The sequence below is a fragment of the Thermobia domestica genome, chromosome 2, assembly GCF_964235325.1.
Source record: "Thermobia domestica chromosome 2, izTheDome1.hap1.1, whole genome shotgun sequence".
Taxonomy (NCBI): domain Eukaryota; kingdom Metazoa; phylum Arthropoda; class Insecta; order Zygentoma; family Lepismatidae; genus Thermobia; species Thermobia domestica.
Genome location: NC_137455.1, coordinates 200,945,507 through 200,961,637, shown reverse-complemented (window position 1 = coordinate 200,961,637; position 16,131 = coordinate 200,945,507). Strand labels below are relative to the sequence as shown.

Genomic DNA, 16,131 nt, shown 5'->3' with positions numbered 1-16,131 from the left:
TATGGTCTATGAAACCAGAAGGTTCAATGCCGCGTTTGTTCACAAAAGCTCTCCATTGACTTATGTCCTTAGTCAACTGGACATAAGTATTTCTCTTTCTCATTTTGTATTCCTCTTTCTCATGATATATATTGATATTGTCCTCTCATCTGTGCCTAGTTCTTTCTAAAGAGCAAATTGATTTTCCAGTTAAAATTTTGAAAGCGTTCCTATTTTCTTCCATTCTGGCTACATAAGCTGTCCATTTTAATCTCGTAGACTAGATAAATGGTATAAATTATGTAGTTCCTTCTTATAAAGTTTCAGTCATTCCCCATTCACGTCCCTCTTGCGCCCAAATATTCGCCTCAACCTAGTCTCTTTCCCATGTTTCGCAACCATAGATACAATATAACAGACATAATTATCATTTTTGTATTTTACTAACGAGTCATTGAAATAAATAACTAAAATCAACTATTTTACTATTATATTAATATATCAAATATTATGCAACTATTTAAATGAAGCCAAAATAATCATTTCCAATTTGAATACGAGTATCAAAATGTATATGTATACTTCTATTATAATGAAACAATTTTAAACTTCTTGAAAAATCTAAAAGCACATATATAACTTTTGCTATCAAGCTGTTCAAGTCTATCGGTTTAGGTAAGACATGCCATTAAGATAGTTTTGCCTGCCATGTTTATTGCCAACTCGGTCCGAATCATTGTACTGCGTATTTTGTTAGCTTAACGAGAATAAAGCATCACCGAAACGTGTGTGTATTAACTAGGAAATTATTTATAAGAATTTTATTTTATTCTTGTACCTTTTTACAAATGTAGACTTATGTAACCGAAAGGTTAACGCGCGTGCATTTGTTGCATCTGGTGCCGAGTTCTGTTACTCTGTGGGGGCAGGACAGAGTGAGTATATTTTGACAAGTTTACGCTTCAACTATTGGCAATTAGACTATATTAAATGTAAAAAAAAAAAAAAAAATTACAATTTGTTAGAATATGAATATCATATATGATTATTTTGTATACCGATCAACCCTGGTGCGTGGGATTACTGGTTCGATACCAACTCGCGCCAAGTGAGCACTGTGTTGGATAAACATCGTGAGCGTGGGTTTCCTCTAATTTATTCCGTTTTAACATTACATTTATTATCATAATCGTCGTCTAACATAGTTTCTGAGTATAATCGTGAGACTTTAAACGTTTTGCCAAAAAAAAAAAAAAAACTTTCCTACATCACTTACTTCATTCATGAGAAGAGAGCATAAGCTCATGTTGCTTACAGCGAGCAAATCTAGAGTATGCGGAAATGATATGACTATCAATTAGCAGAGAACAATGCAATTTATGTCTCGTGTCCTGCCGGCAGCAGGTTACCAAACGCAATGCAAATACAATCACTATGTGACAGTTGCAATATTAATCTACTGACAACGGCATATCTGTAACGCAATGCTATGCTTAACAACCACATTCAGATCAAATTTCTCATTAGTTGATGTGATACACTGGTATAGAACTATTTGCTAAGGAGGAGTATAACTACACTAGATGCAAGGTGGTTGAAACAATTAGGATACAAGTAAGGTAGTACTACACTAAATCCAGATTTTTTTTTTAAAGAAAAGGTAAATAAATAAACTGGTGTTATTATTGACAGTGAGTACATAATTAAAAAATCAATATTTCGTTTCATCTGTCGAGAAATACTTTAGGAGTGGATTGTAAAGGGAGGAGAAAGGGGTAAAGTTGCAAAACTGTGGTAAGTTTAAGCTCTTGTCAACAATTTTTCTACCTAGAGGGTTCTATATACAATATTTCAAATATTTTCTACTAATCTTTCTTTCACTAGATGAAAGCTAGCAGTACTACAATACAAACCAACATGCTTTTAGACCATAAGCTTCGAATGCTGTGGAAAGTGAATATTTTTCGGACTTGACCTAACATTGGGAGACAGTTGAAAATCTTCTTGAAATAAAACGCATCACACTCCAGTCTAGAAAGTCAGTAACTATAGCATTAGAAATCAACACATAATCACGCATAAGACGACCCAAGTTGAATATGTGAAATCTCTGACAGCTGCATTGTTTTTTTTTTTTTTCGTGAGCTTAGCGCCACCAAAAAGTTTCTGATATATTTTATTTGATGAATTCTCAGCAATAACAACGATAATAATAATAGCCTAATAATAATAATATTGATACTATATATACTAAATGTTATTTATTTATGTTCATTTAGACAAAAAAGACTGCACTGCCTGGAATGTATCTAATTGAAATACAGTATATGAATAGGCCAAGAAAACTCATGAATTTCCTATTATTTGATTTAATATACCTGTAAATAAAATAAAGAGTTTGTTTGTGACTGTCTGCCTTCTGTGTGTCTGTGTGCGGCCTGGAGACCAGATGAGTGGACCGAGAGTTACCAAATTTTGCTCGCAGGTGCTTTGATCCAGGTCCGAGACCAAGACGAAGCGTTTTTTTTTTTTTTTTTTAAATTGGAACCAAGGGGAGTCTCAAGGGGCGAGTTACCAAGACACGTAACAAGTAGTACTCGTAGAAATGACCGATATTAGTGTCGAATCCATAGTTTTCGCGGTTGCTGAGATCAATGGTGACACTTCCATCAGCGATGATATACAAATTCAGTTACCATTGTATGCGGGGGCAGGGTTACCGAGACATGTAAAAATAATTCAAAATGACCGATATTAGTGTCAAATCCATACACTGAGGAAAAAGGTGTAGGTGGCGTACTTAAAAAGGGAGGTTACATGCGTAATTCCTGCAGTTTTTGGATTTAACGCTCAGCAGACGTATAACTGAAAACGTATGTTTTATATTACTTTCCGTATAAGTGTTCCATCTGTACGTAACCGTATGAAACAACATGGGCGGTCAGGATCTCACAAGCAAATGGACGTATATAACATATAGCTGAGGAATATAACATAAGTATATGCATATTATATACCGGTACGGAAAACTGTTAGATGTCAGACATTTTGCAAAGGCATGATGTAACATCTAAGTGCATTGCGTATGAAGTATATGAATAACGTATACTGTAGTAAGCAAGTACAGAGTTCTGTAGTAAGCAAGAGGATTCCGTGTATTTGTACAATATACCGCTGTCCGGAGAACGGAGTTTTCTGTGTAGTTTTCGCGGTCGCTGAGATGAATGGTGATACACCCACAGGCGTTGACTTCCAAATAGAGACCCCATCGGCTGGGGCCAGAGAAGTTTTTTTTTTTTTTTTTTTCAAAATTTGAAGCAGGAGGTCTCAGGAGGTCTTTACCGGGATATGTAAAAGTAATAAAAAATGACTGATAGTTTTTCTTTCGTTGTTCAGTTTGTTTACATAGATATTTTATCTGACCCATGCGAAGAATGGGTATTTTTAGCTAGTATGATATATTGTCAAATATATTTTTGTTGTCCTAGTTATGACAGGTACGACAGTAAGTTTACGTTTAAATGTTCAATTTGAACATAATTGAATCTATTTTTTTTAAAAAAATTACAGTATATTCAATTTAAGGTACCGACGCAATAAGAAAAGTGTTTTAAATATAAACTTTGTAGAAAGTGTTGTATTTTGAAGAGAATTATGGGGTTGAATAAGAGAAGAGAATAAGTCAATTTCCAGAAATTGCGAGAAAACATTTAACAATTAGGCCTACTATAATACTCTTTGCAAGATAGCTAGATGATTTATTATCAGACAATCACAATGACAATTGAACATTATTGTATTGGCTGCTCAGAGCACAAGGGAATAACATTTAAATACTAAAGTTGTGTGAAAATGAGTCATACAGTTTATAGGGTACGGTACGTAAAGAGCTATTTACAAGTCTGGACAAGAACCTTTTGAGTTTTGAAAGGAGTTTCATGTACAGTAGAGTGTCGATATCCGAAGTAGTTGGGGGACATGGATGTTCGGAAAACTGGTTTGTTCGGATAATCGAACTGTACATGTTTATTTGCCATGCGCGGAGCGGCACACCTCAACTCTAAGCTGGCGCAGCTGTTGCTGTGAACAGCTTTGATACTGCCGCTACTTCTTCAGCCAGTGCCAAACCGACAGAAGTGTGCTGATTGTTGAAACACAGCGACTGGCGGCTTGGCCGGTGAGCAGCGCCTTACGAAGGCCCCATTAGAAGCAATGTTCCGCCAGCGGTGGCTCAGTGTGGCGACTACTGTGAGAAACTTGGTTTGGGAGTGAGGGGGATGATGGACGGTAGGGTGGGAGAGTAACAGGTGCGAGCAAGTACACAGTTCGGTTAAGCGGTCGTTCGGTTGACCGACGTTCGGATAATCGACGCTCTACTGTAGTATAAAGATCTTAAAGATGAAATATGTCCAAAATGACCAATAATAGACTTGATTCACTTGTGTATTGAACGTTATATGGTAGGCAAAGCACTGAGTATGTCCAGTGGGAGTAAAGCCTTCACAGTTGCGCCACACGATGTCGCTACTATCGAAAGTAAACGGTCCAAAGTCACAGTTACAGTTATATTCCTTTAAAGACGCTGATGACCACGGTTGAGATCTGAGTTGTTGCAGTTCCGTATCCTGATAATAAAGGATAGTTATGCACGTAGTTTAGTAATTTAAACACACTTGGTTAAGAAGTTTCAAATTATAATTAAGTTAGAATCGAGTGCATACATGAACTGCAAGATTTTGCAGCTTTGCATTAGTTGAACGATTTAGGTACTTTGGATAATCGATAGTTACTCATGCTAGCCACCCAAGCCGCAATTATTCGGGAGTCGCCCCTGGTATTCCAAAGAAACACATCAGTGTTCATCAATTCGTTACAAGCCATTCACATCCTTAAAATTCACATTCTTAGTTAACAAGTAGCAGTGTCATGCGTACACGACGGGAAGGAATTTGGTTTGTACGGCGTGATATTTTGTCAACTGGAGTTTTGACTGTTACACTGGAAGTTGTAGTAGATTTTTACCGCTTCAAGTTTTAGTAGAGAGGTTAAGGATAAAGATGAAACGTGTTACACCTTTACATGCTTAATCGATTGCAGGAATTCTCTTCTCGCTATCTATTATCGTCTTCACTCTACAATGATCAACGTTACGAACATGAAATTTTGCACTTCCGGTGGATGGACCACCTCAATCAACAAACTTGACTTCCAACTTTTGACTGTCAAAATAAATGGCGACCCATCAAACACGGACACATGGACAAATAGGGTAAGTACATAAAAAAAAGTTTCGGTAGACAAACCGAACTCCATGAAACTTACAAGCTTACTGCAAAATACACCGTATATACATTAATTTTCTATCAGCATACTTGTATAGTATGTTGTGGTTTGTTAAATAATATTACAGTGGAATGTGCTCCAGTGTAGTTAATGGTGAACGTGTGTGTGCCTTTGGTGCATGCAGTCTTAAGTTCGACTCTCGGTGCGAATTACAGATTTTTCGATGTTCACTTAAAGTCATGAAGCATTCATTGAGAAGCTGCCTGAGTTAAGAAGTAGCGCATTCCTGTCTAGAAAGCCAGAAATAATTGCGTTGGGAATCGGTTGTTCGTAATTAACAGAATAAAATAAAATTTAATGTTCCACGATTATGAATTGAAGGTCAAAGAAAATAGGTAATAAACGCAATGAAAAGATGAAAGAGTTGAGTGAAATGAGTATGTACGGGACAAAACGGGAGAACTCCGAAAATGCCTACCAGCAAAGGTACACATAATTTGGAATCGAACAAAGGTACAATAGATGAAAGATCTGCCCACTCAATCACGAGCTCCAGAATATTAAAATTGTATATGATAAAATGTATTCAATTTTAAGAAGAATTAGTGGGTTCTTCTAGTTCCTCTCCCAAAATCAATTTAAATGTTGGAGAATTGTGATACAATAGAAAGTAGTAAAATTGTTACGGAATTATTTGACCTAACAATACAGGAAAGCAAAATTCCTACAAAATATTACGGTATATTAAAAATACACATACTCACATAAAGTGTTGCAATGTTGACACCGTTTTGACACTTCTGTGTTGTTTAACCTTAGATATTCGTAGGAAGGTAGTATGCAAAACAGACCTTTGATAAGTACCCATATAATTAGGGACAACAATTAATTAGTTTCTATGTTACTGTAAAGACATTTTCTGATAAAATAAAGTCGTTGATTAATTGTTGTCAAATAATGAATATTGAAATTGTAATAGAAAAACTTCCATTCCTCCCGCAGTAATAGCCAGAGGCCATCATGACTCCGAGGTCATTTCCTGGGAAACCTTACAGGATGAGTATTATCGCGAATTGACTCATCTCTATCAGATGGCAGAAAGGCAGGATGCCATACAATTTCTCCATTTCTCTTTATTACAATATGAGAAAAACGAAGGTTCAGTGAGTAACCCGCATACTTATGCTAATCCTATGTTTCGTCCTTGCACCTGTATCAGATGCGTGGTTGTATTTGCCTAACAAGCAGTTACAAAACAAGAATAATACCTTTGGAAGGATTCACAGGTCAGCCTCCTCGGTTTTTCAAGGTCCTTACACTAATAAATACAATATATTCAATACTATAATTATAATCCATACAACAAAACGATCTTTAGTTATACATTGGCTGTACACTCAATGCACTCTTTAACATATTCAGACTTGTTCTGTACTTAACACCCACAATTTGCGTAGAGCAGTGCTCCTCAACCTTTTCTACTCCGGGATTTACTGCGAGAGATATTAAGGTTCACAGGATCAAAAACTAAAATTATTAATGTTTCTTTTATTTATTTATTTATAAATAAGAGTAACTATTTTGGATAAACGAATTTTAAATATTTGTTTTTTTTTTCATATCCTGGGACGAGCAGCGTTTCTCAAACTTTTTTTTTTCAAAGAGAGCCACTTTTATGATTCAGAATACTCTATGGATCACGCTTACGTTATCCCCTTTTGTCTATTAATTCAATTTATATTAATATTAATAAAATAAAATAATCATATGTATTAGATTTCCAATAATTAAAGACAGGATAAGGAAATTAAAATGTTATTTCCAAACTCCGTTGAAATACTAATTATAGTGTGTGATTAATACGCAATTAATTTGAATTTCGTCTGTCCTTTTTAGACTACAGTCCGACTTAAAGAACTACAAAGCAGATCTCACAGATTGCTTATGGTCTGCGGACCACAGTTTGCCAAACTCTGTTCTAGACTATCGAAAAGTCGAATCCAGGTCTTCTTTTTGCTGCTGCAAAAGCTTTTTTCTATTGTCATTTGGTTGGTTGGACTGCAGTTTCAACATCCCTTTCAGCACCACGGGTGTGTGAGACATGGACTTACAGTTTAATGTGGGAAACGAGCTACCACCGAGAATCAAGCCTGGTCTCCTACGCCAAAGTATGTACTCTAACCATATAGCCATGAGGTAGTTCTGTTATCGTTCGAAAGTAAAAGTAAACAATATATCTATTATTACATTCATTCAAATTTTTAATATATTCGTATTAGATCAGCATCTATTCTACATCAAAATATTCAGTAGGCCTAAATGCTATTTTCTGGTACGGTTAAGCTCTTGTCTCATCTTATCCAATGTGAGAAACATTGCAACTACAGGCCTCTTTTGAAACTAAGTACCACCATTTAGGAAGTTTTGCAGAGACTGTAACAAATGATAGTCTAACGGTGCCTGATCTTAGCTATACGGTGGATGCATTAAAACATCTCAGCCACGTTCTCACAATTTCTAGTGAGTCGTTAGATATGTATCTGGTCTGGCATGATATAAGGCACCTTTCTGTTGACTAGTTCCGTCCGTTTCTTCTGACTTGTTAGGTGCACTCGCTCAAATTGTCGACAGATTCGGAGTCTATCGTTCTGCCCAGCGGCAGTAGCTCGTAATGCACGATGCCATACTAATCCCACCAAACGCATAAGATACATAGGCGTTAGTCTGGACTTTGCCACAAACTGTAGAGCTTCTTGCTTCAATACCTTCAAATATTCTTGTTGTAGGTTATTGACTTCATCACTCGTGATAAACTGCTTCAGAAATGGATCGAGTTTCGCAGATAGAGAGATTCGCAGATAGAAAGTAGATCGAGTAAATGTTTTTGAATCAGATCATGTGGCACTTCTTATTTGTAGCTAGCTTCGTCTAAATGGTTTAACGCTGTTTGGTGATGGCTGTTTATGTTATTGACGATGTTATGATTGCTTACATGCCTGTCTTGCTCGACTTTTGCTAGATACAGCATACTTTGTTGTGATTGGTCACCCACTGCGAGGAACATTTTGGGCACCGAAATTTCCAGAATGAAAGTGGCTGAACTATCTCTTAGTTGTTGCTTTTGAAAAAGTATCTTGCCCATAAACAGCATTAATTTCTTCACGGGCCTGCGTAGTTTTATATATATATATTTTTTATCGAAATAAAATTGTAAAATGTAGCACAGTTTTACAGAAAGTTCACTCGTCTTGTCGGTGCAATACCTTACGTCTAATTATAACAATTCCAACACTTCTAACACATCTACTAGTTTCAACTATCAGCTGTCAAATGACATTAGGCCTGAGCCGCTGCTACACATATACTCTGAGATTTTGGACACCGGCGCCATCTCGTGCGCAATAATTCTAGACTACCTGATATTTGGAAATTATATATTTTTGAAATTATTCCCGACGAAATCACACACCTATCTGTATGAATGTTCAGCTGAAGGGATGTCGTAGCCCACTTATCTTAATGTAGCTATATGAAGCCATTAAGTCAGTGAGGCAGGAGTAGGGTTGGCCTGTTTGCTTCTCCTATGATTAAAAAAAAAAAAAGGACATGTCAAACTGGTGACTACAAGCCGGTAGAGGAAAAGGTTGACAATTAGGATTGGAGATACCACGTAATGCAAGAATTGTGTAAAGTAGGTTGTAAATGTAAATTTATTTCCACTTAAGCATGGAGAATCATTGATAATCCTAGGTTCTGCAAGCTTGTAATAAGTTATTCAGTTTGAGATTTTATGATGAGTTCTTAAGCAACATCGAGGTTATGAAGGTCAGAATCGACCCGGTTTCGATTCCCGGCGCGGGCTCATGTGGATCGGATTTCACTTAGGTCCAGCCTTGTTACTAAGAGCGGCGCGAAACTGAAAATCAACTCAACTCAACTCATGAAGAACAACCTAATTTTAACGTAGGATCCGAACACTAATGGGTCTTGAATAAAGTTTAGTTGGCGGATACACAAATCATTATGCAAGATGGATCCTCATATATAGACCGTTTTCCACCACACTATTTCTTCTTCAAGAGAACTGGATAACAGAAACACGCCACCGGCTCCTGTATAATAAGTTATTACAAAAAGATAAAATATTTGGATTTTTTCTTAAATAAAAGTTAACAGAGAAATATTAAGAAGAATCTGTGCCAGTTCAAGACAGAATAAACCGTAACAAATCTGACATCTGGAAACTTGCAACTCAAGTCCTCTGGCAATATGCACGACCGCGCAATGCCAGTATGAACACATATTTTAGCAGAAGAAAAAGAAAAGAAAAAGAAAAAAGAAGAAAAAAAGGATGCTACTTGAAATATACAAGAAGGCTACCTCTGTATTTGCGAAGTACAATGTAAACAACTCTTATGTAGGATAAGCGTGCCTAACGGAAGTAGCTCAGTTAACTTGAAATATAAATCAGAAACAATATGGTAATTTAAGCGCTTAAATTGAAATAAAAAGTTAATTTAAATATACTCACATAAAAATGCAAAATATAATACTTTTTCTAAAGGTAAGGCAAAGGGATGGTACGGTACCCTTATCATTGATATTGATCCAGCTGAAATTGCTCCCTACTTCTTTCCAGACTATTAAATATTTAAAAGATATTGCACAAAGCAAAGGGTAATATTTAATATATATATTCACTATGCTCTTCAATTACCCAGTAATATTTTCGAAATCGACTTTGAGGTCATGATACCATTATGCATTTCAAGACATATTCTTCGAAAATGGCGAACACAAATGTATTGTCTAAATACTTTGAAAACTCCGTTAACCAATACCTTTCAATAACGGATACTTCTATAATACGGACAGATTTATTCGTTTTATTGTCCTATCGAAAAATGTATGAAATATTATGATACGAAACCCTCCATTTTACGAACACTCGAAGATACTTTTCTACCCCAAAGTTTAGTAACCTGTTCACAACGGACAATAATTGTTTTATGTTTAGATTTATTCGGCACTGAAAATCATTTCTGCGATTTGAAACTGAATCTTCGATATAGTACGGTGGACAGAAAATCCCTTCCCCACAAAATCAATCAATGACCTGAAGAAGCACCACATGCAACAGTTGTAAGCTGAACTTTTAAGCTCCATCTTCTTATTGTGTAACTGTTTGCGAGTTTAGCGTGTACTCATCCCCGTATACGCTCGCTCTTCCGTAAATTTGAGATGAGTAGTCTGAAATATAGAATTATTAGGTGAATATACACCGTATACTTCCGTATCGCTCCTTTACATCCCTGACTATAACATAAGTTAGTGGGTATTGAACCTAGAATACGCGCGTCCAAGGTCTGTGCCATATGAGGCAAGAGTTAAGTAAAATATCTTTTACTATTGCTAATTCATTCTTGGAATGCAAAATATTTAGAAATGTCGAACCGTTAGTCTGTAAGACATTTTTACAATTATATACTATTGATCTCGGGAAGTGTCTCATTGTCGGATATCATTATGGTTGATATGAAAATGTTAAAGTTGACACAATATAACTTATTCGCGGAGTTCCTACCAACATCATTGGTCATACAATTTACATTTGTCCCAAGCCCAGCAAGTCTTGGGCATGCCACAAGTACGAATTAAAACAAATACTCGGCAACTAAGCATACAAAAATTTAATAAGTAGCTTATATCAGGGATTTTCAATCTTTTTAATCTTCGGGTACCTTGTGAAGGAAATAAATTCTTGCGGAATCCTATTAGAATCTTTACTTAATTTCGTTTCTGTTTCCCTCAAAACCTGATAATAGTATCGACAGATCTAAAGATACTTTAAAGGGTCTGCAGGCTGCAGGCTCGGCGCAGGAGAATCTGGAATCAAGTACCAGTGGAAGTAAATGTGTTCCGGTTTGTTTATTTATTGAAATTATGTACTCCAGGCCGATAGCCAGCCCAAAAATGTGTGTTGGGGGGTAGAAGTTAGGGGGCCCGATCCAACCATATTATAGTTATTTGCAAGCCTATCGTGAAAATGTTAGGGGGAGCAGTAACAATTTAGGGGGGATTGGCCCCCTAGACAGCCCCGTGGATACGGGCCTGATGTACTCCTTTCCAGCATCGAAGCTATATGAGACGTGGAACTACAGTTTAAGGTGAAATCCGAGCCATCATAATGCATTCAAATTTTAATACTTTTCAATCTAGAATCGAACCGGAACTACGCGCACTTATAGACCAGCAAGGAGGTCGAAGCCATATATGGTTCGGATACCACATTAAGCGGTAGGTTCAGGTTTAATATAGTCTCGATGCTAAAAAAATAATTAAAAGAAGGATGTTAAACTAAAAACCAAGTAGCCAAAATGCCGGTAGGAGAACCCGGTCCAAATTGTATTTTTTAAAAAAAATCAGTTTTCAAGTTATTTAGTTAAGATGGACAATTACATTTATCATAAGGAAGTTCAGGGTTTGATTGGCGGTGGGAGCAATATCATAGATTCTGGCTACGAAACAAAAGACTATTAGACAGCCAAACAAGTTTTAGTTAGATCATGTGTCATATGTGGTTAGCAGTGACGCCGATTTCTGAATCACTTCTTTTCTGGAGAAGAGGGCACTTAGATTTGTCAGATGTCTTTTAACAAGACATCAATGAGTTTTTTTTTTTATTTTTTTTAAATACAAATACGTAGGCTCAAGTAAATTTCAGGGAAGTGCCTCCCAGTATCGACGCCCATGGTGGTCAGCATATCAGTTCCTATTGTAGTTATTTCCAGCTCTTTAGATCGGAGTTTCACGCCTCGAAATTCAAGTAGCTTCCCAAATGGAGGTCTATCTGAACTAGGAAGTAGCATACTCCAATTTAGAAAATCACAAGTAAATCAATGAAAGTTGATGAGTCAACGACATATCATTAATCTGAAAATCATTTGGTAACATACGACTTTTGTAGGGAGTTTAATTTATATCCACCTAAGATTGAATCCGGAATTACACGTTCCAAAAACATATATGGTATCGACCATGCCAATCAATAGGAGGACAAGTGATAAGTTTTCTAGAATTTACAAAAGAATAGTCACGTTTTCTTTAATAATATTCCCTAAACAATGAATTAGATTTTAACTCCCCTTTTCAACAGTAAAGCTGTATGATATGTGGTAAGATCAGAACCAAACCGGAGATCGAGTATGAAGGACCACGTGCATGTAATTCATCGTATAGATAAATGGTTAGCGTGCATAATGTCCCGAAATCGATCCCCAATAAAAGCCTTATGTGGCGGTTTAGTGGTTGGCAAAGGCCTTTTGGTGCAGAGAGCCACAAGTTTGATTCCCAGTGGGAAAGCATTGAACACATTATGGTGATTCGGATTCCACCTTAAATTGTACGTCCACATCTCATTTAGCCCTGATACTGAGTTGAGTTGAGTTGATTTTGAGTTTAACGTCCCGTTCAGCAGCGAGGCTATATGAGACGTGGGTCTACTGATTAACGTGGAATCCGAACCACATGAGCTCCCGCCGGGAATCGAACCCGGGTCTCTCACGCCAAAAGCGTGTACGCTAACCGCTTAGCCACGGAGGAGCTCAGCCCTGATACTGAAAAGTGACGATAAAATTTTAGTAAAAGAACCGGAATTGATCCCCAATGAGAGTATATGTGATTCTGATCCGCTTGTTAAAATGTAGGATCTGATGTAAGAATTCAAAACAAGACATTAAAAGACGTAATATTACAATACGTAAACATTAGAGAAAAGAAAGAAAGAAAGATTAAGAGAATTTAATCTCTGTAAAGGTATTAATAAATATCTATAATCATAATTAAAAAAAAAACAATTACAAAATAAGAAACTTACTTTTTCTCAATGGACAGTCCTTATCTTTTAAGATATAGTCTGACAAATATTTGCCGTATCCAATACAGTTAAATAATTCTTCACACACGACACACACACGATATAATACAAACACTTTTACGGGGAAAAATACACACATGGACAATTAACACTTTCTCTATAATAGTTGTTTATTTTGTTGAGAAATAATTACTTTTAACAAGGAAGGAGAAATTCAAAGTCTGCACCTGTTTCAGGTTGACTCAAATCTTAAGGGTGCGGTGTTTTGTGTTGTTGAGATTTTTTTCTTTTTTTCTCTCTCTCTCTCTCTACAGTCCACCTACTTGCGCGGTTCACCTTGGGGCGCTAAAGCGGTGCGTGGTTTGCCCAAAGTGACCACCGCCTCACCTAACATGCCATCTTCAAAACGTTTCTCAATTCGTACTACAACAACCACTCTGCCCGCCGTCCTACGTTACGTTCCCACTCACGCAACTACATAATCTGTTGGCGATGCGCCCGCACTCACTGGCAAACAGTCAAATAATCGTCGCCACAAGATTTTCTGCACTTCCACTTCTGCTTGTTACGACTACCGCGCGCACAGTGTATCAAACTATGGTAGTAAAGAAATTCGCTCCGGTATTACGATAGCAATACAACTGAACACGGAAATTTTGTTAGTAATTAAGAGGAAGAGAAAGTTTGTTGAAACAACGGAAATCACTTGTTTAATACATTATTGTTTTGTCACTCTATTAATGTCAATCTCATAAGGTCGATTTACTGGTAATCATTATTTTAACATGTTCCGTCTTTTTTTTTTTTTTTTAAAGGAAAAAAGAAATGATTTTTTCTGTTTAACGTCTACGAGTATGCCTTATTGGCTAAGAGAGACGGGTGATAAAGAGAAGTGAATAATGATGATGATGATGATGATGATGATGATGCAATAATTGGTGGAATGAGAATGTGGGAGGAAACGGGAGTACCACGAAAAAAATCCACGTACACAATGTTGTCCACCACAAACTTACTTGGTCAGGGATCGAAGCAGGGACCCAACGCACCAGAGGTAAGCGTTCTACCGGTCTGAATTGAGAGAAGACCGGAAAGTACCGAGCGAGCGTAGGTAAATTGTTAGCGTTCTTGCTTCTCAATCGGGAGTCCAAGGCTTCAATCCGATAGATGACCTTCCTGACTGAGATTTTTCCAGGTTTTAATTCAGTTTTATCGGATAAATTCTCTTCCTGTTGGCTTAGTGGTTAGCGTGCGTCCTTAGTGCACGGAGTCCCGGGTTTGATTCGACATTGGACAGCATTCAACGCATTACGGTTCTTCAGATTCCATGGTAAACTGTAAGTTAATGTCTCATAAGCTGAAAAGAAATGCTGAAGTTTAACAAACACAACAACGACAACGACAGACATTTCACCAGCCGCAGTATTTGTTAATTGGACAGTACGTATAACCAGTACCAGGGCATAACCAGAAAGTCCATGTGTTCAAGCATTCTTCGAATATTAAAAGATAATTTTCTACATTTTTTTTTTTACTTGCCAAACTGAATTAGAGTAGATGTAAAATAGTTTTTGTTGTCACCCTCCTCCCAAGCATAAATCCTGGTTATGTCAGTGATAAATACTTGGACTTACACAGCGCAAAGGCATCTGGCGTTTTAGTATTCAACTCATGCAACTTTCCACTTGATTCACGATGCTGAAACAACACTTAAATATTCTCTATGTCCCTGGATTTGAACTTGACGATGTGCACTAATGGAAAAACTAATAGCGGAACAAAATTATGAAGTATTTAAACAGATTGTTGATTTATGCATTATGATAGCTTGAAAATCTGACTCTGGCAGTAGGATTGATCTAAATGTTACAATATGCAGTGTATATGGAGTAATAAATTTTGACATTTATTTCATTCATTTCCGAGTCTAATGTCTCACGATTCTTCCATTTAGGCTACAGGAGACTGTGAGAAATTAATGATAAGAGTGTAATGAATAGTGACTTCCATGCTCTGAAATGAATTCGAATCCGGGACAATTAGCCCTTCTGATCGCCACCCTAGTGCTTTTGACTGCTTCTTTCATGTACTTAATACATTGGCAGATATCTTAACAATCAGTCAAGGTCAACGAATGACCGTCTTGCTATGTACACTCATGTCCAAAATTATTGTCGCATATCTATAACTGTCTTCTTGTAAGAATATAATTTGATAATGATTTTGCAGGGCATTTTTAACACTGACACTATGTGTATAATTGGAACGTGTATATTGGTGTAAATTTCATAGGAAAATAATTATAAATACGAAAATTAGAATGAGTAAAACAAAATGTTGCTAAATGGACAAGAAAGTTTTATTTTCGTTTTATTGTTCTTATTCACTGCTCTTTTGACATGAAATTTGCCACATACATGTATTTGCCGATTATACACATACTAACATTATAAGAAATGCCCGGCGAATTCGTTATCAAATTCTATTCGTACAACAACATATTTATAGACATGCGACAATAATTTTGGACATGAGTGTACGTAGACTACGTATAGTTATTAAGTAAGAGGCCTAGGCCTATTACTTCTGATTTGTCTTCGTCTTTGTCTATGCCTTTTCTCATGTTATATGAATTTGGCGTTCCTGTCTTTAATTCTTTTCCTCCACTCTCTCTGGTGGATGGAGACCTTGGGTTCGATCCCAGCTCGTGCCACTTGAACTTAGTGGTGGACAAACGCCGTGTGCGTGGGTTTTCTCGGCGTTCTCTCGTTTCCTCCCACTTTCTTCATTCCACTTTTCCTTCATTTCTCATCATCCTTTAGCCTAGCCGGTATAACTGTGGGACGTAAAACTTAAAGATACGGATGCGCACGAGAAAATATTTGTGGCTGTCTCGTTTCGAAAATGTGCTGTAAAAATGATGTCTCGACTCGAAAAATGTATATTTCTCTATTGGAAGAGCCGTGTCTCGACTCGAATTTTGTCAGGAAAAT

At 36.8% G+C, this 16,131-nt stretch overlaps 1 protein-coding gene across 1 annotated transcript in view; it reads right to left on the bottom strand.

Annotated features, from left to right (window-relative positions):
- Positions 1–13,660, bottom strand: part of LOC145678355 (uncharacterized) — a 231,622-nt gene extending 217,962 nt beyond the window's left edge. Inside the window, exon 1 of the mRNA XM_081748409.1 lies at positions 13,139–13,660. The gene's annotated coding sequence lies outside the window, so the exon portion shown is untranslated. The remainder of the gene's footprint in view (positions 1–13,138) is intronic.
- Between the last annotated feature and the right edge of the window lie 2,471 nt (positions 13,661–16,131).